Source organism: Pogonomyrmex barbatus, unplaced genomic scaffold, assembly GCF_055798465.1.
Source record: "Pogonomyrmex barbatus isolate J1 unplaced genomic scaffold, ASM5579846v1 scaffold17, whole genome shotgun sequence".
Taxonomy (NCBI): domain Eukaryota; kingdom Metazoa; phylum Arthropoda; class Insecta; order Hymenoptera; family Formicidae; genus Pogonomyrmex; species Pogonomyrmex barbatus.
This window is the reverse complement of record NW_028297113.1, coordinates 3,807,637-3,818,692: the sequence shown is the minus strand read 5'-3', so window position 1 is coordinate 3,818,692 and position 11,056 is coordinate 3,807,637. Positions and strand designations below refer to the sequence as shown.

At 36.3% G+C, this 11,056-nt stretch overlaps 1 long non-coding RNA gene across 1 annotated transcript; it reads right to left on the bottom strand.

Annotated features, from left to right (window-relative positions):
- Nucleotides 1-1,252: 1,252 nt before the first annotated feature.
- LOC148937080 (uncharacterized) lies at nucleotides 1,253-5,883 on the bottom strand. The gene is made up of 2 exons (XR_016138733.1): nucleotides 5,360-5,883; nucleotides 1,253-1,650 (listed from the first exon to the last, which is right to left on the bottom strand). It is a non-coding gene; the product is annotated as an uncharacterized LOC148937080 (long non-coding RNA).
- Nucleotides 5,884-11,056: the final 5,173 nt, after the last annotated feature.

The following is an 11,056-nucleotide window of genomic DNA, read 5'->3' as shown; positions in this document are numbered from 1 at the left end:
TTGACAAGGATAGATAACGTTAAATACGCTATACGTTCTTGTATTCGGTAAAATGGATTCAAAAATGAAATGAACATTTCTCTCGGAATATAGTAATATTTCCCTATAGGGATTTTAGATGTTATTATTCCTCTTTTCTAAATCAATATTGAATTTATAATATTAAATATATTAATTGTCAATTCGTTAATCTTAAATTATATGTCAAATTAAATTTTATTTGTAATATAAAATAAAATGAATTTTAAAATTAAATAATTTCGTTCTTAAGTCTCGTTTTGTGGGCACGCGGAGCGTAAAATTCCGTTTCACTTGATGAACCTTGATCGAACCTTCGTTCTTAAAGCCGAAAACGCCGGACACTTTGGAACGCGGTTTACGCGAACGAAAATCAATGTGATCGTCCAACGTAACGTCATGCCGCGACGGTGGCTTCGTTGTGTTACATAAACCAAAATTGACTCAGCCGGCCCATCATGAAAACACAAAGCGGTTCGTTCGCTCGCGAGCGCCACGCGACTCCTCGTTTCATGAATCTTTCATCGCGATCGGAATTTAAGATTTTTTCTCGCGGCATGCCTGAGCCCGGTGCCCAGAGTAGAACGAGAATCAAAGATACGCGGGACTCGAAGGAAGAGCCTTGACCTCGATCGCGATGTACAGGAAACGAGTTCTTCCATCCTGAGTAAGCTAGGGTTGACGGCGGCACGATGGAAAGGACACGAAGTGGAGACGATAAAGGAACGAACGGAGAAAGGGGAGAAAGACCGAGGAGATTCTAGGCGTACGAGATTATGTAAATTGGCCCGGCTGGCACTCGAATCGCGGTAAAGACGCATTTTCGAGACAAGTTGATAGACGTCGAAAGGTGTCGCGCGACAGCTCGTAAGGACACGTACGTGGAGAAACTGGATATCGTGGAAAATATTCTCTAACTCTGTTATCTGAGTCCGCGACCATGTCGATGAAAGGTTGTTCTTCATCATCCTATGAAACTCCCACGACGATTGCTTTTCTATTAATTATTTTTAAAAAACTTTATAGTCATCACTTCATTTAGAATTAAAGATAACATGTCATATATATAGTTTTTCACAGATATAGATAAATGCATTTATTATTATCGATATTATTATCGAGCTTCTTTTTTAACGCAATGCAAAATTAAAGAACGTGAATTACTATTAAAATTTTCTATTAATTAATTTAAAAATCTGTAAATTATTAAGAATTAAAGATAATATGCCATATATTATTATTTTTTCACAGATATAATTTATTATTAATAATAATATTATATTTTTTTCAACAAAACGCAAAATAATTAAGAAACATTTCAACGCATTTAGATAATTAATGACTTATTCGTAGATAACTAAATATTCTTAATCCCAATTTTTGATGAAACGAGAAGGTACAAAGAATCAGAATTTTTTTGAAAACGAAAATCTTTCTACGTTTGCCATAATCTCGTCGTGTTCCCCAAAATTACATAAGGATATTCACGAGACAAGTTTCATAGGAAACCAAACTCGCGTAACATACTCTTGTAGGGTTTTTGGAGATAATTCTAGCAGGATATCTTCAACAGCGCACCATAAAACATTGTTTAAGCTCTGCCGGTGATCTCTGGCGTGAGCATGGCTGCAGCTAAAATGGAAAAAAAAACTTGGTTCAGCGGTCCGAGTGTAAAGGAAGATTTTCGTTATCTTGCATCTGCATTTGTCGCAGACTATAATAATCTCCCTCTTTGTCGTAATTTACGTCTAAATTCGCGTATTCCATTCTCTCGCGCCATTGTCCTACTTTTTCAAAGATTTTTCTTGATAATGATATATATATATCGCCTGATCGTGCTGTAGTTTGAATTATTGCTCTTTTATTTTTTTATTTTTAATTTAATGATTAAAAAAAGGCAAAATTTTTATATAAATACATGATTTAAACTAAATTAAATATGTTCAATTAAGAAAATAAAATAACTAACGGATCTTTTTTTCAAACATACATATTTATTCAATTTTTGTATTTTTAAATTATTATTATTTCAATCATTGGATTTTTAATTGATTCTACGGAGAACTTAAATTTAAAAAATATCCCAATTTTTTTATATCACTTTATAATTTTCATCAAATCTCTACAACATTGATATCTACTATCGATAAATCAGTAATCGTCACATTCCAGAATAATAAATAAAACATTTTATATAAAATGCAAACGGCTATCTTGCATAATTATTCTTCCATTTTACTTTAATACTAAATTCACAAGAAAAATGTTTCTTTTTCTTTTCAAGCAAGGAAAAATCGTAAAAAGACACGCTTATTGTTTCTAACGGATCATGGGAAATTTAATCTGCTCTATTGTCTCATCTTCCGACTTCCTTTATATTATTCTTTCTGCTCTAACTTTGCTATCTTTATTCTAACCGGAACGTTTTAATACTTTTCTGCAAAATTTATTGTTGATTTTTACGCGAGGTATTTTTAATATACGCCTATTCTAATCTGAACAAATTTCAAAATCAATATCTTTCAGATATTCCTGGCGCAAAATATTTTTGTTTTATTTCAATTCATATTTTTAAGTCTATGTACGAGTTTCAAGGTAAGAGCGTAAATTTGATCGAGAAAAGTCATCGCACCATACGATTTTCTTTCGCGCGCGAATTCGTCCGCGACGAACATTACGTTAAATAATTTAACGAATTCCGGCCAAACATTAAGCTGTCCACGACACGTCCTCTCGATCTCCCGTGCAATCGCATCGAGCGTGACCGACGAGAGCGGCACCGACGATGCAGGCATTTAGTGGAAGCGAGAGGCGAGATCATCGCGTCGAAATTGCTTTTGAATTATGCGCCGCGGCTAATGCAGCCGCATTTAAAAACATAATCGCAAACGCGAGGAAGATATCGCCGGCTTTTACATTTAACCGCCGGCGAAACTTCGTACTATCTCCACCTCCCCCCCCCTTCTCCCTATCCCATGTACATTGTGTCCGAGTTAAGCGGGGAAGAAGGCGCGAGAATGAAAGGAGAAGAAAGAAAAAATGGATTGAAAACGACTTATCAATACGTCGACTTATCAATAAATCCACCGCGAAAACTTTTCGTCGAAAGAAAATATCCTTTTCCCGGAACAGACAGATAACTGGAATACCTAATTTCGCTAGATAAAGAGATAGAAACGAACGGATAATAAAGAAGAAAAAGGGATCGAAAAGGAGAGACGCGCGCAAAACCGAAATGAGGCGAAAGTCATGAAATTAAATTTTGATTGAAGAGGATTACATGCCTTCTGTTGTACGAGCAAACGCTGTAGAATAAAAGTTATCGTACGTACGCGTTCTAATTTTCGAGATTTCCGCCTTCGAGTGCGAGGCAGCGGGAGAGAATCGCGAGATATTGTTGTGTCATAATGCTGTTAGACCACCGAGCCCCGAACGTTTCGCGCTCGAGAAGCAAGAAATCTTAGACACGCTCTAAAACTTTGGACTCCCCGATCTGCTACGGCTCCCTGAACGCTTCAATTATGAAACACAAGGCACACTTCGACGGCGGACGGTTCGCTTCAACGGCTGTTGAATTGTCGGCTGAAACGAGTCGCGAGAACGATAAGAATCGGGAGTGGCAGTTCTCCGGTAACGTGCCCAAGTCGAGGAGTATTGTTCTTTATCGCGTTGCGGATCGCACGAAGCGAAGTAGTTCCCGCGGGCGCGAAAGATGACGTATGCGCGATTGGCATGTTTGATATCGGTCTACGCGCCGTCGAAGCGCGGCGTGTTAAAGAAATGGCGAAACAGCCACCGTAAATATCCGGACGTCCGTCCGGAGGATGCCGCCGTCGGAAGCGCGCGCACGAGCGTAGGGTAATCGAATCCCAGACGGAATTTTATAACCCGTGCACTCGCGTTGGCAAATAGAATTATAATCGAACGAAAAGACGTGCGCGCATCGCGATGTCGCGTCCGTAGAGAGAGAGAGAGAGAGAGAGAGAGAGAGAGAGAGAGAGGGGGGGGGTGGAGAGAGAGGAAGAGCGCACATAAGGGAGTTATATGTGAAAAATCAGGCGCGCTCTGAAGCGCGCTCCAACGACGAAGCGCTGCCGGTGGTCGTATCAATAATTCTAAACGTGCCGCTTTTTTGGTAGAATATTTATCCGCGGTTGCGCTATCGATCGTGAGAAAACGGGAGCGTATGCAATTTAAATGATACCGTTTCTCGGATCATAAATACACCTAGATTGACGGGTTGATATTTGTGACGGGAGGAAAAATTGAAAATACGAAATACTGGTTTTCGCCTCGTATTCGCCGGTAAGAAAAATACTATTTTTGTCATATTTTTTAACAGATAAACTTTTGCAACATTCATCCCGTGCGAATATGTTGGTAAGTAAAGTAATTGGTAAAGTATCAACAGTATAAAATTGATGTTCAATTTTATCACAAAAAAGAAAACTTCTTTAATTATGTAAGAAAAGAATTTTTGCTCACTCTGATTTCTTGATTTTGAGTGCGCAAAATTCTTCAGATGAATAAAAAATTATTTGATTTGATATTGCAAACCTATGTAAGCTTATTCTACTGATAAAAACGAAAAATTTAAAAAGATATCACACATTATTTTTAAAGATTTTACAAAACTCATGCACATTATCTAATTCATTATTAAAAATCATTTTACTCATTATTAAAAATCATCTTAAAATATTATCCTAATTATTCTGATTAACTATATATTATCAATTCAAGGAAACAAGAGAAGTAAGACATTACAGTCAAAATTTGAAAAATTTAATAAAATTCACATTGAATATCACTATACTTTAACGAAGCTCTCAAACAAATGGAATTAATTTTATAATGAACGATGTAATAAATAAAACTTAAAATGTACAATATAAACTTAAAATATAGTCTTTTTAAAATTAATTTAAAATACAAAGAATAAAATATATATGTGTGTGTGTGTGTGTGTGTGTGTGTGTGTGTGTGTGTGTGTGTGTGTGTGTGTGTGTGTGTGTGTGTGTGTGTGTGTGTGTGTGCGACGTATGTTTATTTTAAATACACAGAAGCGACATATTGACATACGAAATTAAACATTTATCATTTGTATGATGTTATCATAGCTTTTTTGTTATCGATCACGCGATGAGATGCTCCGAGTGTCATCGTTTATTATTTCTTGACCGCGATAAAAACTGCCAAGTGCTCTAGTTTCTTGTTGTAATAATTAATAGATATCGGTTTCTCAGAGCGATTGGTTTATTTCCCCAATGAACGACTTGTAAGCTCGTAACGAGAGAGTAGCAGCTTATTTACAACTTGGCATACCGAGTCTGCAACTCACCTATTTGCAACGGACTTGGAACTTGGTGCACTTTTTGTCGTAAAAAATTCATAGCTCCTAAACGACTACAAACTAAAAAGATGCGAAACTTTCCGCCGTGCTCGTACGTTCACTCGACTCTCGAATGTGTACGGTATTTTTTTTAAAACACACTTCTCACGATGCGATCTCACGAGATGACGTGTCTGGATACGTGCGCCGGATGTATTGATATCGCGAAACGTAAAATTTCGCTTTTCATCTGCTAGTAGATCCGAGGAATTTCATTGTTGCCGGTCGCCGGTAAAGGATCTTCGTTATCGCTGCGCGATCTGGATCCCACTCGTCCGTGTTTGAAAATTTTACATATGTGTGAGGGCCCGTGCCGAAGAGAGGGGCAGCGGGAAGCCATCTACGCGAAATTAAACGATAAATCAGTAAATCGTTTCGCAGTGAAGTGATTAGTGCCGGCAGTAAAGTCACTCCAGAGTTCGAGAGGGTGACCGAGAGGATGAGACATGGAGTGGAGAGCCAACTCGAATTCCGATCACAGGATCGTAACGGGAATGTAACTCGCTCTCTTCCTCGTTCCCGCTTCTGGTCGCTTTCCGCGCGCACGCTCTCGTCGAGCACGGGGTGCCGATCAACGAGGGAAAGAGAGAGAAAAAGAAAGAGACGAAAAAAGACTAAATCCGTACTTTTAAGGGGCGATACGTGGCATTTTCAGCGATTCTCCTTATCCTGACATGTATCGATTTTCGACTTCGTCCGTACAATCGGCAACATATTGCGAGGTAATTTGCGCCCCGGGGGGTTACCCATGGAGGGTCACTCAGCCGCAAAAACTCACCGACACGTGAAATGAAAATTTATTCTCGTTATCCGCGCCGGGGTGGTCTTCCGGGGTGGTCTTGATTACAAATAAATCCGCCAGCTGCCACTTTGACAGCTCCTTCTTTCAGTTTGTTGCGAGGTTTTTCCGGTGAATGATGTATAACGGAGTGCACACGACTCACCCCTCGATATTATTCTTGATTGGGATAGGAAGTATCTCTATCCATATGTTTAGTATTCATTCGATTCGCTCGATTAATTGGAAATCCATTTATTATACGTACCATTTATTAATATTCTCATTTCACCTTTTGCTCTTTAGCCAAAATTAGTCTCTTTTTTCATCGAATTAGCATAATTGATTTAAATGACTGATTTAATCAACGAAATGCTTCATTTAGCTGAGATATAGTTATTATGTTGCGGTTGCGATAATAAAACATATGCGCATGCATGTATCGAGCAAATGGATATGCGAACGAAATTCAAACAAAAATCACAATTCAGGCTCTAGCCACATTTAAAATCAAATTTTCACTGTAGACTGTTCACTTTTTATGAGAAATACTTAATAAAAACGAGTCCCCATTCTATCATCCAGATAAAGAATACGGTATATTTTATTAACAGTCAAAAAATAATGAATCTTAAATAAATTAAAATGCATAAAAGATATCCGTATATTCTTATATATCTCCTCTCCATTTTAATTTTAATCGTGATATTTTTATGACTTTAACGACTTAACATGGAACGGCAAACAATGAAAATAATCGCAATTAAAATACATAAAGAAGCAAAAATTTAAATACTCGAAATGAATTTACATTAAAATTGTTATCATGTGGCTTGCAAAACCAGAGCAAAATTAAAGCACTTGCTAAAAAGCTCGAATAGAATAATATTCTATCAAATCCTATCCTCTCGCCAATTTTCAGTTTTTCATTTCTTATTTTTTTTTATTCTGTTTTATTATTCATACCGGACAGCCTTCTATACTATAATCGAGTTGAAAGAAAATTTAAATGTTCCGCAAATTATCACGAGAACATGTTACGTAATCAATATTTTTATATTGTTCTCTTTTAGCATTAATTCATTAGAAAAGCAAATTATTATATTAGTTTGATGTATAACATTTAATACGCAATTCAAGTTATTTCGATTAATTAAAACCTTTTTTCCCATCTAATCCCTACATAGCTTTTCCCATCTACTTTCCACATAATTTTTCCCATCATCTTCCCACATAGTTTTTCCCATCTTCTTCCAACATAGTTTTTCCCATCTTCTTCCCACACAGCTTATCCCATCTTCTTCCCACATAGTTTTTCTCATTTAGTTCCCACATAGTTTTTCCTATCTAGTTCCCACATAGTTTTTCCCATCTTCTTCCAACATAGTTTTTCCCATCTTCTTCCCACACAGCTTATCCCATCTTCTTCCCACATAGTTTTTCTCATCTAGTTCCCACATAGTTTTTCCTATCTAGTTCCCACATAGTTTTTCCCATCTTTTTCACTCACAGTTTTTCCCATCTTCTTCCCACATAATTTTCCCCATCTTCTTCTCACATAGTTTTTCCCATCTTCTTCCCTCACAGTTTTTCCCATCTTCTTCCCACATAGTTCTTCCCATCGTCTTCTCACATAGTTTTTCCCATCTAATTCCCACATAGTTTTTCCCATCTAGTTCTCACATAGTTTTTCCCATCTTCTTACCACATAGTTTTTCCTATCTATTTCCCACATAATTTTCCCCATCTTCTTCTCACATAGTTTTTCCCATCTTCTTCCCTCACAGTTTTTCCCATCTTCTTCCCACATAGTTCTTCCCATCGTCTTCTCACATAGTTTTTCCCATCTAATTCCCACATAGTTTTTCCCATCTAGTTCTCACATAGTTTTTCCCATCTTCTTACCACATAGTTTTTCCTATCTAGTTCCCACATAGTTTTTCTCATCTTTTTCACTCACAGTTTTTCCCATCTTCTTCCCACATAATTTTCCCCATCTTTTTCTCACATAGTTTTTCCCATCTTCTTCCCTCACAGTTTTTCCCATCTTCTTCCCACATAGTTCTTCCCATCGTCTTCTCACATAGTTTTTCCCATCTAATTCCCACATAGTTTTTCCCATCTAGTTCTCACATAGTTTTTCCCATCTTCTTACCACATAGTTTTTCCTATCTATTTCTCACATAGTTTTCCCATCTAGTTCCCACATAGTTTTTCCCATCTATTTCCCACACAGTTTTTCCCATCTTCTTCCAACATAGTTTTTCCCATCTTCTTCCCACATAGTTTTTCCCACCTTTTTCCAATATAGTTTTCCCATCTAGTTCCCACATAGTTTTTCCCACCTTCTTCAGACATAGTTTTCCCCTCTAGTTCTCACATAGTTTTTCCCATCTATTTCCCACGTAGTTTTTCCCATCTATTTCCCACATAGTTTTTCCCATCTTTTTCCCTCACAGTTTTTCCCATCTTCTTCCCACATAGTTCTTCCCATCTAGTTCCCACATCGTTTTTCCCATCTTCTTCCCTCACAGTTTTTCCCATCTTCTTCCCACATAGTTTTTCCCATCTAGTTCCCACATAGTTTTTCCCATCGTCTTCTCACATAGTTTTTCCCATCTTCTTCCCACATAGTTTTCCCCATCTAGTTCCCACATAGTTTTTCCCACCTTCTTCCCACATAGTTTTTCCCATCTTATTCCCACATAGTTTTTCCAATCTTCTTCTCACATAGTTTTTCCCATCTAGTTCCCACATAGTTTTTCCCATCTTCTTTCCTCACAGCTTTTCCCATCTTCTTCCAACATAGTTTTTCCCATCTAGTTCTCACATAGTTTTTTCCATCTAACGCTCACATAGTTTATTCTACGTAGTTCCCATATAGTTTTTCCCATCTAACGCCCACATAGTTTATCCCACGTAGTTCCCACATAGTTTTTCCCATATGCTTCCCAGATAGTTTTTCCCATACACTTCCTACGTAGTTTTTCCCATATACTTCCGACATAGTTTTTCTCGTGTTCTTCCCATATAGTTTATCCCGGATATTTCCGACATAATTTTTCCCATACACTTCCCACATAGTTTGTCTCGCATACTTCCCACATAGTTTTTCCCATATACTTCTCAATCTAGTTTTTCCTATATACTTTCCATCTAATTTTTTCCATATATTTCCCATCTAGTTTTTCCCATATACTTTCCATCTAGTTTTTTTCATATACTTCCATCTAGCCCCCACACAATTTTTCTCATATAATCTCTACATAATTTTTTCCATCCAGCCAAAATAATTTTTTTCATATTTGCATGTAGACTATACATTTCAGATTATATATATAAACAATAGGTTTGCAAATAAAGGTTCAATTTATGAGGAAGGTATTTGTCGAAATGTGTGCACAGAAAGAACTCAATCGGGTGAATAGTTTTTGAATTATTTTGCACGCCAATACTAAACTTTACCCAGAAATCGGTGTGCAGTGTAATGCTTCGTGTATTCATATGAAAAAAACTAAATAGATTACTTTTTCGTAAGGCTTCATTATGAATTGAATCTATTTTTAAAGAGATTAATGTAAAATTGTAAAAATGGCGTCGAATAGAAAACGAAAATGTTGATTTTTCACATGCTTGTTAGGCAAAAAGTATCATTTATGTTGACAATACAATTGCAAATAGAGATTCAATTTAGAAGAAAAGTATTTATCTAAATGTGTGCATAGGGAAAACACAATCGGATGAATAATTTTGAATTAATTTGCACTCCATCATTTTTAAACTTCACTCATAAGAGGTTGGCCTGCAATGTAGTGCTGCTTGTATTCATCTGAAACAAAAAATCCAAATGGATTATTTTTTTGTGAGGCTCACATTATAAATTGAATATATTTTTAAAGATAATAATTTGAAACTAAAAATGGCGACATATAGAAGACGAGGTTCAATTTGTGAGGAACGTCTTTATCTAAATGTGTGCAACGAGAACTCAATCGGATCAATAGTTTTTGAGTTATCTTCTATCTGCACACCAATTTTAAACTCCACCAAGGTGTCGGCGTAGCGCTGCTTGTATTCATCTAAATAAAAAAAATAGAGTCGATTTCTTTTTTGTGAGATTTACATTATTAATTGAATCTATTTTTAAAAAGAATAATGCGAAATTGTAAAAGTGGCGACACGTAGAAGACAAAAATATCGATTTTCACATGTCAATTATAAGAATTTTTTATATAAACAATACAATTGCAAATAGTGGCTCAATAGTGGCTTATGATGAAAGTATTTATCTAAATATGTGCACAAGGAGAACTCAATCGGATCAATATTTTTTGAGTTATCTTACACGCCAATTTTAAAAGGCGTGTTTACGTCTTTTATGAATTTAAAGAAATAAAATTATCATCGCCTTTGAATGAGTTCGTCATTCAAATTGCCGATAATAATAAAAGTCATAAATTATTCTCTTATTGTTTGCTAACCTATATTGCTGTGATTTTGATAGCACGTTTCTCGGACTAAAAAATAACGTTTAAATTCCTGCGATCGGATACCGCCTAAGGATAGCATTCGACGTATCCATAAACTTTTTACGATACTCTTTCTGACACAAAATGGCTCGGAAATCACGTATCATATTTTGTACGTGATACCCCGTGAGATGACAGATAAAATCTTCGTATTTTTATTTCCATGTATGTAACGAATAAATTTTATACGAATGTAACTCAAATGTACATTAATGGAAATTAAAAAGATTTCGATTCTTGTAGGCTTATACTTTTTACATGTGTTTTATCGGTCGTCATGATTTTATTTGTGAGGAAGCTGACATTTTTTTTTATTTACAGAGAAAGAAAATAAAACTC